Here is an 18,883-nt window from a genome sequence, read left to right as displayed (position 1 = left end):
CCTCTTAATCACGATCACGACAACGGGTTATCTGACCATGTATTTCATTGCTGTTCATGGCACCTTTGCTCATTGCAAACTGGCTGGTGCATTCTTTTGCATTAAAGCAATGACTACACTTAGTAATGAACAGGCTCTGAAGTATTTTGGGATCATCTTAGGCTGGAAAAAATAAGTGCAGGTTTGTTCATTTTTCTTTTTTCCAACAAAAGATGATGCTTCAAAACAATTTCCTGAAAGCCATGGCATGCCAATGTCTTTCAATCACATAATTCAAAATTCTGATGTACAATGGTACTAAAGCGATCAGTAAATTGAAAATAATTTCAAAACAAATCGTTCTAACAGTTTCAAAGTGCCTTATCACCTACCAAAATCCATACCCATCATTTGTTTATTAGCAACTAGTATTGAACAATTTACGCTACCATACTTTTTAATTCATCTTCTCATACGAGGCTTTGCATCAACTATAGTAAAAAAAAAAGACTAACTCCAGGTCATACTAGTTTCAGTAACTAAAAAAAATATATTTTTGATAATTTATGTAAAATGTCAACAATTTCTTGCTTTGTTGACCAGAATATCTTGAGTCTCAATTTTCTATTGAAGATCAAAAATAAAAGGTCCCCAATATTATAATCAATGAAAAACTGCCTGTTATCATCAGAAAAAGAAATGCAAATCCAAGATGCCCAACAGATATTACCAATTCAGACTATTTTTGACAGCACATATAGTTGTGTTGCTTTTACAAGTATACAATGCTTTTTGCATAGCTCAACATTTGTTTACACTGCATTATACACAATCTTAAGAATTGCATTTAACTCCAATATTAGATTGTTACATGCGATTAAGCAATGGAGATACAATCTACCACTTTCCTACACTGTTTGATGAGCTTGTGAGCCAATGACATTGCAACCTAACCAAACAACAGCCACATCTTGTCTGTTGGAAGTATCATACAGCCATGCCCCAAGTTAGGCTTCTGACTAAAGTCAGATTTGCTTCTTTTATTTTGGGGTGTCAAGCGTCTTTTCTCTCCACAGATGCTGTCAGACCTGCCGACATTGTCCAGTATTTTCTGTATTTTTTCAGATTCCAGCATCCGCAGTAATTTGCTTTTAAATTAATATAGCATATCTTGTATAAAGCTTCATACACTCACATACATGCAACGGAATGTTAACATTAATGACTACCCACAAATGTGTAACACTAAATATTTGACCCATGCTGAGGAACAGAAAAGAGCTTCACATTAGAAAAAGGGTGAATTGGAGGATGAATCAATAACCATTGCCTCTCTGACTGGTTAAGAGCAGCATAGATGAAAGCCCCAACCATTTTGCTGAAGTAATGAACTGCATTTCTATTTAAATACCAAAGATAATTGACATACCCACCACAAGCATCCCACATAAGCAGTCTACACAAGTTAATTTGTTAATTTAAAGTAATTCTTCAATGCCAATCAAATTGCACATTACTCAACATCCATGACTTCTTGAAGTATGGTGTTAACCGTAATAATCTCTCCTCTCAAGTTACAACATGTATACAACCATAAATCATGGATTTCCAACAAGTTTAAAATCACCCTGTATATTTTAACAGATAATCAAGAAATTCTCATTTGTATTTTGAGTAAAATCTATTTATCTTATTTTAAAGATTTTGAAACATTGTAACTCGGGAGAACGGAGTAACAATATTTTAATAATCTATTTGTTGAATCCAGAATGGCCTACCTTCCAATGATCCACTCCACAGGAGAACCATCCACTGAAATACATTTTCTTTTAAAAAATCTGCTTGAAAACGTACCTGGTATTTGGTCGTGCAGCATTAAAGCTTGAACAACTGTCAATTGTATTAAGAATTTCAACAGACTTCGATTTAATTTTAAATATAATTTTCTAAGAGCAATTAAAACCAATTAGACACCTTTTCATATCCATTCCAATAGCATCTACTGAATATTTTTTAAAAATCAAACGGCACTACTGTATACTCTCATCGACCTGCATTTAAAAGCAGTCTGTTCGTTTGATATTTTAAAACCACCTACAATCGCTGTTTAATCTGCTGCAATGCACAAGCTATTATTCATCAGATACTTTCCCCTCTTGAATCCTTTGCTGAGGGGTAATTTTTAATCGTCCACCTTCAGACTATGGTTGAACAGATATATCTAAACAGGCTGGCTAGAGAACGGCAGTCGAGTTGGTAGTGAATCGCTGTATCTTACACTTCCGAGATGTTTGTGCATCAGTCCTCTTGATCGGACTGATGCATCTGCAGCCCGCATCGCATTCATTTCTTGGCCTCTCTGGCACAGTGGGGGATGGGAAAGAGCAAGCGAGACCCCTTCTAGCTACTTGCAGTTCTCGTTTTGTTTCTAATAAAAAACGGCCCAGGCCCCTTGTTTAAAAAATACACTGCAGCGTGTGTAACTTTCTAACATCAAATATCGCAACAGTAAATCAAATTAATTAACGATTCAGTTGAAAACAAATTTCATGTAAACTTTGATGTGCAAATGACTGGCATACAACCCCAGCCCGATTCAACCACCGCCCCCCCCCCCCCCCCGCCCCCCATGCACATTTTCAGGAACCTCTCTTACACCCCCCCCCCCCCCCCCTCACTGCAACTAAACCCGCTCCTAGCTTCATGACCTACCTGTAAAAATCTATGTTCTGCATCCGCGTACATCGATGATCTTTAAAGCCCAAACACCATAAAGGATATTAACAACAGGAAAATACTTAAACACTTTCTTTGTTATTTTCAATCTCTCGCACACTCGGGCAACCATACACATTCCCTGATCCTTCTTGAAAGAGCTAAACAGCGCCCCCTGTCTTAGTGCTTGCATTGCAAGGAGTTCATCTACACATCATAGAAACCGAAAATCCTTTGGCCTACACTCTCTCTAATTCTACCCCATAATAAAATGACTTGTAAATTTATTAAACTCAGAAATTCAATATTACTTTTGCTAATCGTGATTTGTGTTAAGTGCATTACAAAGGTGTCTCGGAATGTTCCCCGTATGTATTTTTTCTATTATAATGCCTTTGTATATTTCACACAATGTCATTCTCACAATAATCAAGCACATTCGAGCAAACGTCTAACTCTATTAGTTAGGCCTGTATCAAAATACTGGACAATAACAAAACATGACAATGTAAATCATGTTTACATTGCTGCAAGCCTTCATGAACTCTTGCTAACCTTATGGATCATTTCATATCACCACATTAAATATCGCATTGTATAAATTGCATTCAGGTTATCGGGCCAATTCACAAAATGTAACTTAACTTTTAGACCAATAATATTTATACACCGAAAGCAGACCAGTTGCTAAAACTGCGAAAAAAAACTGCATGTGTTCACGTGGTGCAATTATTATTTATTTTGGCGCAGGTCACATAATATAATTTATATCAAGGGCTTACAAGAACAAAGATCACTCACACCCTAGAGTGAAAAACACAAGATGCAAAAGAAAAACGACTGTTTAATGATATCCGATCAGAAATACCTAATCGCGTTACCAAGTTATAACACTAACAATGGAATAAAATAGTTACTCCGGACATTATGAATTGTGCCTTTAGACTTTACATCTAGTTAATATCACCAGAGCATGTTTTATCCTGGTACCTAATCCATTATCCTTTAAAACTAATGAAAACTACCACACAAATGAATTTTATTTCAAGAATGAATAAAAAATGCAGTACACATACTGCATATACTTTAACCCGATACTGTCGCCATTCTTAGAATTCAAGGTGACCACAATTTCGGAGATTATGTGCAAGTTCCCTCAGTTACATTTATGCATTAAAGCCAGTACTCCAAATGTGACAAACAATTCTAGGTATTTGATTTTCCCATCTCAACTCCTCCAGCCCAACCTTTCCTGTAAAATCCGGACTTTGAAGTAATTAGATTTTTTTTTTTTTTTTAAATCAAAAGAACCTCGACTGCTGCTTTTAGTTCGACTTCTAAATAGGTGTGCGTTCGGCAAAGGAATACGCTATATTAGAAGTTCAGAGGTCAGCCAAGGTCAAACTTCACACCAATGCCTTCATCACTAAAATAGTTCAAACCACAAATTCTACTTTTCTCAAAAGATCAGATTCCCTGTAACTCTTAAGTACCCATCAGAGTCAATTAGATGCCTTAATCAACCACAATATCTTGATTATTTTCCATTTTGCACGATTTCTAATTTATTGATCATGCCTTCCAAGACATTAAATATCAGCAACCCCATAGGGCCTTAAAAAAGACGAAAAGTGAACGTCGCGCACTTCCATGCCTGACAGAAAGTGCAGCTTAAAATGAGTCATTAAACCGGAGTTAACCATTCTAAAAGCAGTACTATGGTAAAGGAGAAACTACCATACTGTGTGAATGTGATCGGAGCAAAAAGAAACAAGATGGAAACCACCTGTCAAAAGCAAAAAACAAGTGCTGTTCAATAGCGAGGGGGTGCAGGTCAACGCTTTCATGTTTAGATGACAGGAGTAGAAACAGGGAAAGCCAACAAATAGGCATGAAAAGTATGGCTTCGGCATCCAGCAAAAGATATGTATTTTGAGGAGAAATGTGGTGCTACAGCCAACTCAGCTCAGGAACGCGCAAACAGGTGTCACTACTATTTGGGCCAACAACTGGGAAGTTGGGCGAAGTTTCCAGCTATTAAATGGATGGGTCCTTCACAGCCCGCCTTCCAAAGGGCAATGTTGATTTCCCTCTTGCAGAGGAATTGCACCTTGCCCCTTCACTGCGGTAAAGCAGGAGGAGAACTGGCACAGGACAACAGTGCAGGGAGGAATTTGGCAAACCAGGAGAGGGGGAGGAAGGTGAGAGTCAGAGGGGAAACCCGGGGTGGGGGAGAAACCGAGAGACAGGCGGGGGGGGACGGGGGGTTGGGGAGAAACCGAGAGGCAGGCGGGGGTGGGTAGTGACACACTGAGAGGCGGGGGACGGGACCGGGGGGGGGGGGAACACGGCGAGAGGCAGGCGAGGGGACGGGACACACAACGAGAGGCAGGCAGGGAGGGGGACGGAACACACACGCAGAGAGGCAGGCAGGGTTGGGGGGGGGGAGAGAGACACGCCGAGAGGCAGGCGGGGGGGAGAAAACGACACACCGAGAGGCAGGCTGGGGTGGGGGGGGGTACAGGCCGAGAGGCAGGCGGCTGGGGAAGACACGCCGAGAGGCAGGCGGGGGGGGGGGGGGGGGGGGGGGGAGAAGACACGCCGAGAGGCAGGCGGGGGTGATACGCCGAGAGGCAGGCAGGGAGTGTCACGCCAAGAGTCAGGCGGGGGGGGGGGGGGGGACACCGAGAGGCAGGCGGGTGGGAGGTGACATGCCGAGAGGCAGACGTGTGGGGGGTAGCATGTAGCGTGTGGGGGTCGTAGCGTGTGTGGGGGTCATAGCGGCACGTGGGAGGGGGAACAGCGTGCGTGGGGGGGGGAGAACAGCGTGCGTGGGGGGGGGGAGAGAACAGCGTGCGTGGGGTGGGGAGAACAGCGTGCGTGGGGTGGGGGGGGGGGGAGAACAGCGTGAGTGGGGGGGGGGGGAGAACAGCGTGCGTGGGGTGGGGGGGGGGGGAGAACAGCGTGAGTGGGGGGGGGGGGGGGAGAACAGCGTGCGTGGGGGGGGGGGGGGGGAGAACAGCGTGCGTGGGGGGGGGGAGAACAGCGTGCGTGGGGGGGGAAGAACAGCGTGCGTGGGGGGGGGAGAACAGCGTGCGTGGGGGGGGGAGAACAGCGTGCGTGGGGGGGGGGGGGGAGAGAACAGCGTGCGTGGGGGGGGGGGGGAGAACAGCGTGCGTGGGGGGGGGGAGAACAGCGTGCGTGGGGTGGGGGGGGGGGGAGAACAGCGTGAGTGGGGGGGGGGGAGAACAGCGTGCGTGGGGGGGGGGGGGAGAACAGCGTGCGTGGGGGGGGGGGGAGAACAGCGTGCGTGGGGGGGGAAGAACAGCGTGCGTGGGGGGGGAAGAACAGCGTGCGTGGGGGGTGAGAACAGCGCGCGTGGGGGGGGAGAACGCGTGTGGGGGGGAAGAACGCGTGTGGGGGGGGAAGAACGCGTGTGGGGGGGAAGAACCGCGTGTGGGGGGGAAGAACGCGTGTGGGGGGGAAGAACGCGTGTGGGGGGGAAGAACGCGTGTGGGGGGAAGAACGCGTGTGGGGGGAAGAACGCGTGTGGGGGGGAAGAACGCGTGTGGGGGGGAAGAACGCGTGTGGGGGGAAGAACGCGTGTGGGGGGGAAGAACGCGTGTGGGGGGGAAGAACGCGTGTGGGGGGAAGAACGCGTGTGGGGGGGAAGAACGCGTGTGGGGGGGAAGAACGCGTGTGGGGGGGGAAGAACGCGTGTGGGGGGGAAGAACGCGTGTGGGGGGAAGAACGCGTGTGGGGGGAAGAACGCGTGTGGGGGGAAGAACGCGTGTGGGGGGGAAGACGCGTGTGGGGGGAAGAACGCGTGTGGGGGGGAAGAACGCGTGTGGGGGGGAAGAACGCGTGTGGGGGGGAAGAACGCGTGTGGGGGGGAAGAACGCGTGTGGGGGGGAAGAACGCGTGTGGGGGGAAGAACGCGTGTTGGGGGGGAAGAACGCGTGTGGGGGGAAGAACGCGTGTGGGGGGGAAGAACGCGTGTGGGGGGGAAGAACGCGTGTGGGGGGGAAGAACGCGTGTGGGGGGAAGAACGCGTGTGGGGGGAAGAACGCGTGTGGGGGGGAAGAACGCGTGTGGGGGGAAGAACGCGTGTGGGGGGAAGAACTCGTGTGGGGGGAGAACGCGTGTGGGGGGGAAGAACGCGTGGGGGGGAAGAACGCGTGTGGGGGGGAAGAACGCGTGTGGGGGGGAAGAACGCGTGTGGGGGGGAAGAACGCGTGTGGGGGGGAAGAACGCGTGTGGGGGGGAAGAACGCGTGTGGGGGGGAAGAACGCGTGTGGGGGGGAAGAACGCGTGTGGGGGGGAAGAACGCGTGTGGGGGGGGAAGAACGCGTGTGGGGGGGAAGAACGCGTGTGGGGGGAAGAACGCGGTGTGGGGGGGAAGAACGCGTGTGGGGGGGAAGAACGCGTGTGGGGGGAAGAACGCGTGTGGGGGGGAAGAACGCGTTGTGGGGGGGAAGAACGCGTGTGGGGGGGAAGAACGCGTGTGGGGGGGAAGAACGCGTGTGGGGGGGAAGAACGCGTGTGGGGGGGAAGAACGACGTGTGGGGGGAAGAACGCGTGTGGGGGGGAAGAACGCGTGTGGGGGGGAAGAACGCGTGTGGGGGGGAAGAACGCGTGTGGGGGGGAAGAACGCGTGTGGGGGGGAAGAACGCGTGTGGGGGGGAAGAACGCGTGTGGGGGGGGAAGAACGCGTGTGGGGGGGAAGAACGCGTGTGGGGGGAAGACGCGTGTGGGGGGGAAGAACGCGTGTGGGGGGAAGAACGCGTGTGGGGGGGAAGAACGCGTGTGGGGGGGAAGAACGCGTGTGGGGGGGAAGAACGCGTGTGGGGGGAAGAACGCGTGTGGGGGGGAAGAACGCGTGTGGGGGGGAAGAACGCGTGTGGGGGGAAGAACGCGGTGTGGGGGGGAAGAACGCGTGTGGGGGGAAAGAACCGGTGGGGAAGAACGCGTGTGGGGGGAAGAACGCGTGTGGGGGGGAAGAACGCGTGTGGGGGGGAAGAACGCGTGTGGGGGGGAAGAACGCGTGTGGGGGGAAGAACGCGTGTGGGGGGGAAGAACGCGTGTGGGGGGGAAGAACGCGTGTGGGGGGGAAGAACGCGTGTGGGGGGGAAGAACGCGTGTGGGGGGGAAGAACGCTGTGGGGGGGAAGAACGCGTGTGGGGGGGAAGAACGCGTGTGGGGGGGAAGAACGCGTGTGGGGGGAAGAACGCGTGTGGGGGGGAAGAACGCGTGTGGGGGGGAAGAACGCGTGTGGGGGGAAGAACGCGTGTGGGGGGGAAGAACGCGTGTGGGGGGGAAGAACGCGTGTGGGGGGGAAGAACGCGTGTGGGGGGAAGAACGCGTGTGGGGGGAAGAACGCGTGTGGGGGGGAAGGGAAGAACGCGTGTGGGGGGGAAGAACGCGTGTGGGGGGGAAGAACGCGTGTGGGGGGGAAGAACGCGTGTGGGGGGGAAGAACGCGTGTGGGGGGGAAGAACGCGTGTGGGGGGAAGAACGCGTGTGGGGGGAAGAACGCGTGTGGGGGGGAAGAACGCGTGTGGGGGGAAGAACGCGTGTGGGGGGAAGAACGCGTGTGGGGGGGAAGAACGCGTGTGGGGGGGAAGAACGCGTGGTGGGGGGGAAGAACGCGTGTGGGGGGGAAGAACGCGTGTGGGGGGGAAGAACGCGTGTGGGGGGGAAGAACGCGTGTGGGGGGAAGAACGCGTGTGGGGGGGAAGAACGCGTGTGGGGGGGAAGAACGCGTGTGGGGGGGAAGAACGCGTGTGGGGGGAAGAACGCGTGTGGGGGGGAAGAACGCGTGTGGGGGGGAAGAACGCGTGTGGGGGGGAAGAACGCGTGTGGGGGGGAAGAACGCGTGTGGGGGGGAAGAACGCGTGTGGGGGGGAAGAACGCGTGTGGGGGGAAGAACGCGTGTGGGGGGGAAGAACGCGTGTGGGGGGGAAGAACGCGTGTGGGGGGGAAGAACGCGTGTGGGGGGGAAGAACGCGTGTGGGGGAAGAACGCGAGTGTGGGGGGGGAAGAACGCGTGTGGGGGGAAGAACGCGTGTGGGGGGGAAGAACGCGTGTGGGGGGGAAGAACGCGTGAGTGTGGGGGGGAAGAACGCGTGTGGGGGGGAAGAACGCGTGTGGGGGGGAAGAACGCGTGTGGGGGGGAAGAACGCGTGTGGGGGGAAGAACGCGTGTGGGGGGGAAGAACGCGTGTGGGGGGGAAGAACGCGTGTGGGGGGAAGAACGCGTGTGGGGGGGAAGAACGCGTGTGGGGGGGAAGAACGCGTGTGGGGGGAAGAACGCGTGTGGGGGGGAAGAACGCGTGTGGGGGGGAAGAACGGGGTGTGGGGGGAAGAACGCGTGTGGGGGGGAAGAACGCGTGTGGGGGGGAGAACGCGTGTGGGGGGGAAGAACGCGTGTGGGGGGAAGAACGCGTGTGGGGGGAAGAACGCGTGTGGGGGGAAGAACGCGTGTGGGGGGAAGAACGCGTGTGGGGGGAAGAACGCGTGTGGGGGAAGAACGCGTGTGGGGGGAAGAACGCGTGTGGGGGGAAGAACGCGTGTGGGGGGAAGAACGCGTGTGGGGGGAAGAACGCGTGTGGGGGGGAAGAACGCGTGTGGGGGGAAGAACGCGTGTGGGGGGGAAGAACGCGTGTGTGGGGGGAAGAACGCGTGTGGGGGGGAAGAACGCGTGTGGGGGGAAGAACGCGTGTGGGGGGAAGAACGCTGTGTGGGGGGAAGAACGCGTGTGGGGGGGAAGAACGCGTGTGGGGGGGAAGAACGCGTGTGGGGGGGAAGAACGCGTGTGGGGGGGGAAGAACGCGTGTGGGGGGGAAGAACGCGTGTGGGGGGAAGAACGCGTGTGGGGGGGAAGAACGCGTGTGGGGGGGGAAGAACGCGTGTGGGGGGAAGAACGCGTGTGGGGGGAAGAACGCGTGTGGGGGGGAAGAACGCGTGTGGGGGGGAAGAACGCGTGTGGGGGGAAGAACGCGTGTGGGGGGAAGAACGGTGTGGGGGGGAAGAACGCGTGTGGGGGGAAGAACGCGTGTGGGGGGGAGAACGCGTGTGGGGGGAAGAACGCGTGTGGGGGAAGAACGCGTGTGGGGGAAGAACGCGTGTGGGGGGAAGAACGCGTGTGGGGGGAAGAACGCGTGTGGGGGGGAAGAACGCGTGTGGGGGGGAAGAACGCGTGTGGGGGGGAAGAACGCGGTGTGGGGGGGGAAGAACGCGTGTGGGGGGGAAGAACGCGTGTGGGGGGGAAGAACGCGTGTGGGGGGGAAGAACGCGTGTGGGGGGGAAGAACGTGTGTGGGGGGAAGAACGCGTGTGGGGGGGAAGAACGCGTGTGGGGGGAAAGAACGCGTGTGGGGGAAAGAACGCGTGTGGGGGGAAAGAACGCGTGTGGGGGGAAAGAACGCGTGTGGGGGGAAAGAACGCGTGTGGGGGGGAAAGAACGCGTGTGGGGGGAAAGAACGCGTGTGGGGGGAAAGAACGCGTGTGGGGGGGAAAGAACGCGTGTGGGGGGGAAAGAACGCGTGTGGGGGGCGGAAGAACGTGTGTGTGGGGGGGAAGAACGTGTGTGTGGGGGGGAAGAACGTGTGTGTGGGGGGAAGAACGTGTGTGTGGGGGGGGAAGAACGTGTGTGTGGGGGGGGAAGAACGTGTGTGTGGGGGGGGAGAAGAACGTGTGTGGGGGGGGAGAGAACGTGTGTGGGGGGAAGAACGTGTGTTGGGGGGGGGGGGAGAACGTGTGTGGGGGGGGGGGAAGAACGTGTGTGGGGGGGAAGAACGTGTGTGGGGGGGAAGAACGTGTGTGGGGGGGGGAAGAACGTGTGTGGGGGGGGGGAAGAACGTGTGTGGGGGGGGGAAGAACGTGTGTGGGGGGGGGAAGAACGTGTGGGGGGGGGGGAAGAACGTGTGGGGGGGGGGAAGAACGTGTGTGGGGGGGAAGAACGTGTGTGGGGGGGGGAAGAACGTGTGTGGGGGGGGAAGAACGTGTGTGGGGGGGAAGAACGTGGTGTGGGGGGGGAAGAACGTGTGTGGGGGGGAAGAACGTGTGTGGGGGGGGAAGAACGTGTGTGGGGGGGGTAAGAACGTGTGTGTGGGGGGGGGAAGAACGTGTGTGGGGGGGGGAAGAATGTGTGTGGGGGGAGGGGGGAGGAGGAGAAGAACGTGTGCGGGGGGGGGGGGAAGAACGCGGGGGGGGGGAAGAACGTGTGCGGGGGGGGAAGACCGTGTGTGGCGGGGAGGTTGTGTGTGTTGTGGTATAGTGTGTGTGTGTGGGGGGTAGTGTGTGTGTGTGGGGGGGTGGTAGTGTGCGTGAGGGGGGTTGTGTGTGTGGGGGGGTGCGTGTGTGTGGGGGGTTGTGCGTGTGTGGGGTTTTGCGTGTGTGGGGTTTTGCGTGTGTGGGGGGTTGTGCGTGTGTGTGGGGGTTGTGCGTGTGTGTGGGGGTTGTGCGTGTGTGTGTGGTAGTGTTTGTGTGTGGGGGGGGTAGTGTGTGTGTGTGGGGGGGGTAGTGTGTGTGTGTGGGGAGGGGGTAGTGTGTGTGTGTGGGGAGGGGGTAGTGTGTGTGTGTGGGGTAGTGTGTGTGTGTGGGGGGGTAAGTGTGTGTGGGGGGGGTAGTGTGTGTGTGTGTGTGGGGTAGTGTGTGTGTGGGGGTAGTGTGTGTGGGGGTTGTGTGTGTGGGGGGGGTTAGTGTGTGGGGGGGGTTAGTGTGTGGGGGGGGGTTAGTGTGTGGGGGATAGTGTGCGTAGGGGGGGTAGTGTGTGTGGGGGGGTAGTGTGTGTGGGGGGGTAGTGTGTGTGGGGGGTAGTGTGTGTGGGGGGGTAGTGTGTGTGGAGGGGTAGTGTGTGTGGGGGGGGTAGTGTGTGTGTGTGTGGGGGGGGGTAGTGTGTGTGTGTGGGGTGGGGTAGTGTGTGTGTGTGGGGTGGGGGTAGTGTGTGTGTGTCTGTGTGTGGGGGGTAGTGTGTGTGGGGGGTAGTGTGTGTGTGGGGGGGGTAGTGTGTGTGTGGGGGGGGTAGTGTGTGTGTGGGGGGTAGTGTGTGTGTTTGGGGGGTAGGTGTGTGTGTTTGGGGGGGTAGTGTGTGTGTTTGGGGGGTAGGTGTGTGTATGTGTGGGGGGGGCGTAGTGTGTGTGTGTGGGGGGGTAGTGTGTGTGTGTGGGGGGGGGGGTTAGTGTGTGTGTGTGGGGGGGTAGTGTGTGTGTGGTGGGGGGGTAGTGTGTGGTTGGGGGGGGAGGGGTAGTGTGTGTGTGGGGGGGGGTAGTGTGTGTGTGGGGGGGTGGTAGTGTGTGTGTTTGGGGGTAGTGTGTGTGTGGGGGGGGTAGTGTGTGTGTGGGGGGGTAGTGTGTGTGTGGGGGGGGTAGTGTGTGTGTGGGGGGGTAGTGTGTGTGTGTGGGGGGGGTAGTGTGTGTGTGGGGGGGGTAGTGTGTGTGCGTGGGAGGGGTAGCGTGTGTGGGGGGGTAGTGTGTGTGTGTGGGGGGGTAGAGTGTGTGTGGGGGGGTAGTGTGTGTGGGGGGGTAGTGTGTGTGGGGGGGTAGTGTGTGTGGGGGGGCAGTGTGTGTGGGGTAGTGTGTGTGTGTGGGGGGGGGGTAGTGTGTGTGTGTGTGGGGTAGTGTGTGTGTGGGGGGGGTAGTGTGTGTGTGGGTAGTGTGTGTGTGGGGGGGGGTAGTGTGTGTGTGGGGGGGTAGTGTGTGTGTGTGGGGGGTAATGTGTGGGGGGGGTAGTGTATGTGTGTGGGGGAGGGGGGTAGTGTGTGTGTGTGGGGGGAGGGGGTAGTGTGTGTGTGGGGGGGGGTAGTGTGTGTGTGTGGGGGTAGTGTGTGTGTGTTGGGGGGGTAGTGTGTGTGTGTGGGGGGGTAGTGTGTGTGTGTGGGGGTAGTGTGTGTGTGTGGGGGGAGGGGGTAGTGTGTGTGTGTGGGGGGGGTAGTGTGTGTGTTTGGGGGGTAGTGTGTGTGTTTGGCGGGGGTAGTGTGTTTGTGTGGGGGGAGGGGGTAGTGTGTGTGTTTGGGGGGGTAGTGTGTGTGTTTGGGGGGTAGTGTGTGTGTGGGGGTAGGGGGGGTAGTGTGTGTGTGTGGGGGGGAGGGGGGTAGTGTGTGTGGGGGGGTAGTGTGTGTGTTTGGGGGGGTAGTGTGTGTGTGTTTGGGAGGGTAGTGTGTGTGTGTTTGGGAGGGTAGTGTGTGTGTTTGGGGGGGGTAGTGTGTGTGTTTGGGGGGGTAGTGTGTGTGTTTGGGGGGGGGGTAGAGTGTGTGTGTTTGGGGGGGTAGTGTGTGTGTGGGGGGGTAGTGTGTGTGTGGGGGGGGAGGGGGGTAGTGTGTGTGTGGGGGGAGGGGGGTAGTGTGTGTGGGGGGGTAGTGTGTGTGTGTAGGGATGGGGGTAGTGTGTGTGTGTGTGGGGTAGTGTGTGTGTGTGGGGGGGATAGTGTGTGTGTGTGGGGGGGGTAGTGTGTGTGTGTGTGGGGGGAGGGGGGTTAGTGTGTGTGTGTGTGGGGGAGGGGTAGTGTGTGTGGGGGGGTGTGTGGTGGGGGGGGAGTGTGTGTGTGTGTGGTGGGGGGTAGTGTGTGTGTGTGGGGGTAGTGTGTGTGTGGGGGGGGTAGTGTGTGTGTTTGGGGGGGTAGTGTGTGTGTTTGGGGGGGGTAGTGTGTGTGTTTGGGGGGGTGTGTGTGTGTTTGGGGGGTGTGTGTGTGGGGGGGGTAGTGTGTGTGTGTGTGGTGGGGGGGGTAGTGTGTGTGTGCGTGGGGGGGGGTAGTGTGTGTGTGCGTGGGGGGGGGGGGTAGTGTGTGTGTGCGTGGGGGGGGGTAGTGTGTGTGTGCGTGGGGGGGGTAGTGTGTGTGTGCGTGGGGGGGGGTAGTGTGTGTGTGCGTGGGGGGGGGGGGGGGTAGTGTGTGTGTGTGTGGGGGGGGGGGGGGGGGGTTGCAGCCACAACGTTTCTCCTTTCTTTTCCAACTTGCAAACCCCCCCCCCCAATCATCCATCCTCCAAATCCACACACACTTTGCGGGAGAGGATCAAGGAGCTGCTCTTTGGCTATCGTATTTGGGGAGAAAGAAAAACACATGTAAATAGGTCTGCAGAAGACAGGCAGCAGCAGAAAGGCGGACAAGCCGCGCAGAGAGAGAGAGTGGGGCTGGTGGGGGGGGGGGGGGTGTGTTATTTACCTGGCTTGGCTGGACTGGACACGCAAACTCGCCCCGCGTCCTACACAAGGCGCGCCGTGGCGGCTAACTCCTTTCCCCAGGCGGCTCGGAGAGAAAGTTTCTTCCACGAGGAGGAGGATCCGCGCTGGCGGCCGGGCAGGAACGGCGGCGGCGGCCGCCTCCGCCCCGGCTCTTCCATGGTTTACAATGTAAAACACCAGAAGGGAAGGGGCTGTGGTAAAAAGAGGATAAAATAATAACGGCCAACCCGCCCTCCTTCCCTCACCACAACAAACTTAGGTCGGTCGATGCATGCAAAAAAAAAAAGTCTCCCCGGGAAAAGGGCGAGTTTTTAAATGTCTGTGCTGGAGGAGGAGGAGAGGGGGGTGGGAATGATCTCTCTCTCTGCGCTGTGGGGGAACGCGGCGGCCTTCCTCTGGGCTGCGCGGCCGCTGCTGCCTCGCGCTCTCTCCCTCCTCTCGCTCGCGCGACTAAACCGCCGCCAACGGTCAACTCGGAGCCCCTGCGCCGCCGGCCGGCCCCGACATCAAAGCGCAGCGGCGGCGGCAGGGTCCTCGCCGCCTCACAAACTCTGCCGCATCTCTCTGACCCCTTTCCAAACCCTCCTGACCTCCCGGGCGGCAGGGGGGGAAAATGTGAAAAAGAATAAATGGGGTCATAAAAATAAATTTCTTATTTTTATAACCCCTCCCCTCTCCTCTTCAAAATCCTCCTCTTTCATCTATTCATCAGGTAGGACCTCATCAAAGCCTTCTCTCTCTCTCTCTCTCTCTCTCCTCCCCGGACTAGGAAAGCAAAAGCGCTCTCGGTGATCCATTACCTCATCGACGCCCCTGCGGGTTCCCACCTTATTGATTGGTCTCCTCTCCAAAGACCTGCCGGGGGATGTAGTCCGGGGAGGGCGGCCGCGCTGTTGCTTCGTCCATGCCGGGTTAGCCTACATCTCCCGGAGGGCACCGCGCGGCCTGGGCGCAGGCGCGGCTGGAAGCACGCCGAGCGTTGGCGCGCCCCATCCAGCGGCTCGTTCAGTCAGAGGCGGCGGCGCTTGTTGCGTGTGGGCAGTGGGCGAAGGTGTACCTCCCTCCTTCCCTTATCTTTGTACGGAGCAAAGCATAGCTTATTTCATATTTGATTTTCAAAGGAACAACGCCCAATTTATTGGAATTTGTGTAACATAAGGTCACGAAAATTAAAATAGGGAGCGAAATTGGTGCCCATTGACCGACCCAGGCCAAATTATACATGTTATACTTGGGAAGAGGATATTGTTTCTCTTGGTACTGCTGCAATGGAGTTACTGTGAAAATCCCCCAGTCGCCACATTCCGGCCCTTGTTCGGGTATACTGAGGGAGAATTCAGAATGTCCAATTCACCGAACAAGCACGTCTTTCGGGACTTGTGGGAGGAAACCGGAGCGCCCGGAGAAAACCCACGCAGACACGGGGAGGACGTGCAGACTCCGCACAGTCACCCAACCCGGGAATTGAACCTGGGACCCTGGCGCTGTGAAGCAACATTGCTAACCACTGTGCTACCGTGCCGCATCAGCAATTGGATGAAAATGGTCACAGAGTCATAGAATGCCTCCAGTGCAGAAAGACCATTTGGCCCATCGAGTACCGGCCCCCTGAAAGAGCACCCTCCCTATCCCCATAACCCAGTAACCCCACCTAACCTATAAGAAAAAGTGGACAATTCAACCCCCTTCTTCCCCCCCCCCCCCCCCCCAAGACTGATTTCCCCATTCGGCTAGATCATGGCTCCTTGGTTCTACATTCCTTCCTTGACACCCTGGCTAAGCAAATTAATCCGTCAATCTCCAGCTTAAATTTCAAATGGCACAACACCTACAGCATTTTGGGGACAGAGATCCGGGTTGCCGCAACACTACGTGCAAAAATTGCATTCAGATTTCACAGTTTCCGATTGTGCCAAGCTCTGATTTTAACGTCTCCTTTCTTTCTAGAATCCATCATCAGAGGGAAGGTTTTCCCTGTCTCTACTATTATCAAATCCTTTTATCATTTACAATTCCTTAATCAGATCACATTCCACCTTCTAAACCCAAAGGAATATCAAAGCTAAGTTTGTGCAATCTCATAATTTAATTTATAAGCTCTGAATTATTGTATTCCTGAACTGCTAGCTCCAGACTTAACTTTAATATTTGTTTTAGCAAAAATAAGTTTGTAAGCCATGCTAAACTCATTAAAATCTGAAAATTAAGAACTGAATTGTTTAACGAACTTAGAAATGCACATGCCTGTTTCACTAATTTACAGCACACTTTTATTAAAATACTTTATAAATCACTTGTCTGCTCCCATGGGTCAGTATGTTCAATGAACTGGTGACTGATGTATATTAACATGATGGGAACAGTAAACCCAGAAAATAACTTCATACCAAATTAAGAGCTAGACAAGCAGATGCAGATTCCAACAAAGAAAAGACAAATTTAAGAATGGAGTCGATACATGGAATAGATTTGCATGTGGATTGGAGAACGCAAAGGCCCTTGAGCTGTTTAAAAAAATTGGATGCTGAAGACTTCCGGGGCCATGATGCAAGGGGAAGATACACATGTGGTGGCTCCCATGAGAAAACTGATCTTTTTGCCCTTTTTCTTGGTGCCCCGGGGCATTTACTCCTTATCGGGGTAAGGTTCTCTCACTGCTGTGATGTCCAGAGGAAACAAAGCCAAGAACGGTTTGAGTGGAAACCCGTCGACGGAATCGGAAGACTCTCAGGGCTCAATGGGAGGTAAGATGGTGGTGTTGGCTCCTTCCTCTCCGTCCACTCCACTAACGGCTGAGGCTCTCACTAGTATTTTGGCGAAGGAGTTTGAGAAGCACAGACAAAACATGTCAAAGGATCTTAAAAGGTCAATTGAAGAGGCCTTGGCTCCCATTCATGTGGCTCTGGAAAAAACTCGTAAGACCGTCAAAGTCCATTGAGGCACAATGAAGAACAGAGAGGCGGCGTTATCAGATCACAGTGATCGGATTGCCACTCTGGAGAACGATCTGATTTTGGTGCTTGAAAATAATAAATCATTAAGAGCCAAGCTGAATGACCTGGGAAACAGGTCCAGGAGGCAGAACATCCAGATTGTGGGGTTACCGGAGAAATCGAGAGCCATACCATCACGGAATATTTCTCCTTCATGTTCCTCAAAATAGTGGGTGAGGGTGGATTTGCACCCTGCCTGAATTTGACCGAGTCCATCGCTCACTTCGACAGAAGCCTCATTCTGAAGATCCACTGCGTGTGGTGATGATAAGATTCCACGGTTTCAAAGAAAAATAGAGGGTTCTTTGATTGTCCAGGGACATCAAGTGGGAAGGTCACCCCATTAGGCTGCTTCAAGACATGAGTATGGAGTAAACAAAAAAAAAGAGCCGTGTTTAACGGAGTGAAGACCGCCCTGTACAAGAGTGGAGTCAGGTTCGGAATAGTCTATCCAGCTCATCTTTGAGTCAGGTTTATAGAAAACAACAATTTTTTGACATGCCAGAAGATGCAGACTGTTTTTGTTAAAAGGCACAAGTTGTGCGATATGTATTTTGGTTGGTGGCTCTATTGACGGACATTTTGTATTGTTTGTATTTCTTGTTTTTGGCTTGGGTTGTTTTTTTAAAAAAAAATTCCAATTAAGGGGCAAATTTAGCATAGCCAATCCACCTACCCCACACATCTTTGAGTTGTGGGGGTGAGACCCACACAGACAGGGAGAGAATGGGCAAACTCCACATGGGCTGTGACCCAGGGTCGGGATTGAACCCGGGTCCTCGGCGCTGTGAGGCAGCAGTACCAACCACTGCGCCATCGTGCTGCCCTAGGGGTTGTATACCTAATACCTTTGAATGGATTTGAGGTTCTTTAACACTTGTTTTTTTTACATTAATAGATTGTTTCCTTTCTCTTTTCAGTGTCGTTGTTGGCGTGACATTTAGTCTGTAGTGGGGCATTGCAAGTCAAATGTTTTTTTTTTGTTGTTATTTGTTCTTAACCTGTTCTCTCCCTGTTAACGAGGGAGTTAGTGAACGGGAGTGGTTGTGGAAGGTATGCTGCATCTCATCACAGTGTTTTTTTTTAAATGAGCTGAGAGTTTTAGTTTGAGGTGGTTCTGTTATATGTAGTTTCAGGATAAGTCTTTCTTTGTCATGTTTTATTTGATTTTGGGTGATAGTATTTTTGTGATGGGGAGGGGGAGCGTTAGTCAGCTGACGGTGCCTGCTGGTTTCCTTTGATTTGGCTCGGTGGCCATCTTGGGAGGATCTCTTTGCTTCATCTGTTCAATGTCCTTTGGTTGATCTCTCTAGGTGGGAATCATTGACTCCAGAGTCAGGGGTGATGGTTACATGGAATGTTAGATGTTTGAATGGCCCAGTAAAACGGTTGAGCGCGCCCATCTCAAGAACTGAAACTGCGACATTGTTTTCTTGCAGGAGACCCACTTGTATATCAGGGATCAGACCAGGTTGTGCAAGGGGTGGGTTGGGTAGGTTTTTCATTCCGGCTTCAATGGCAGGGCCAGAGGTACAGCAATTTTAATTAATAAAAGAGTTCAGTTTTCCTCCTCTCAGATTATTGCCAACTCAACCTCATCTTCCATGTTGTGGGAGGATCTTAAGGCAGTGCTTAGGGGAGAAATTATCTCTGACAGAGCATATATTTTGAAAACAGCAAAGTTGGAACAGCAGAGGCTGGTGGATTCCACTCTAGAGGTGGATCACCAGTACTCGCTTGATCCTACCCCAGAGCTATTGGCAAGTAGGAAACAAAATTACAGACCTAGTTCGAGTTACTGTCTACTAGCAGTGCATTACGTCAGCTACAATCTCCAGGGCTCATAAACTTAAAAGGCTTCCCATGAGATCCCTCAGATAGTTAATCCGGAAGGCAGCCTTGTTTCCACCCCTCTCCGGGTCAATGTGGCTTTTAAATCCTTTTACCCAAATCTTTATAGGTTAGAGCCCTCTGCAAATAAATCAACCATGTCTGACTGCTGGACAGTCGATCTATCCC

The 18,883-nt window shown here is 53.9% G+C and overlaps 1 protein-coding gene across 3 annotated transcripts in view; it reads right to left on the bottom strand.

Moving 5' to 3' along the window:
• The window catches only part of axin1 (axin 1), a 368,189-nt gene that overhangs the window by 150,134 nt on the left and 199,172 nt on the right, over positions 1–18,883 (bottom strand). The window contains exon 1 of one of the 3 annotated variants that reach the window (XM_072481661.1): positions 13,852–14,592. The exons of 1 other annotated variant lie outside the window; for it this stretch is intronic. The gene's annotated coding sequence lies outside the window, so the exon portion shown is untranslated. Of the gene's footprint in view, positions 1–13,851; positions 14,593–18,883 lie in introns of those variants that run through there. One more of the 3 variants, XM_072481666.1, reaches the window with a different exon arrangement.

Source organism: Scyliorhinus torazame, chromosome 17 (assembly GCF_047496885.1).
Source record: "Scyliorhinus torazame isolate Kashiwa2021f chromosome 17, sScyTor2.1, whole genome shotgun sequence".
In the NCBI taxonomy this organism is placed as follows: Eukaryota; Metazoa; Chordata; class Chondrichthyes; order Carcharhiniformes; family Scyliorhinidae; genus Scyliorhinus; species Scyliorhinus torazame.
This window is presented reverse-complemented; position numbering and strand designations above follow the sequence as displayed.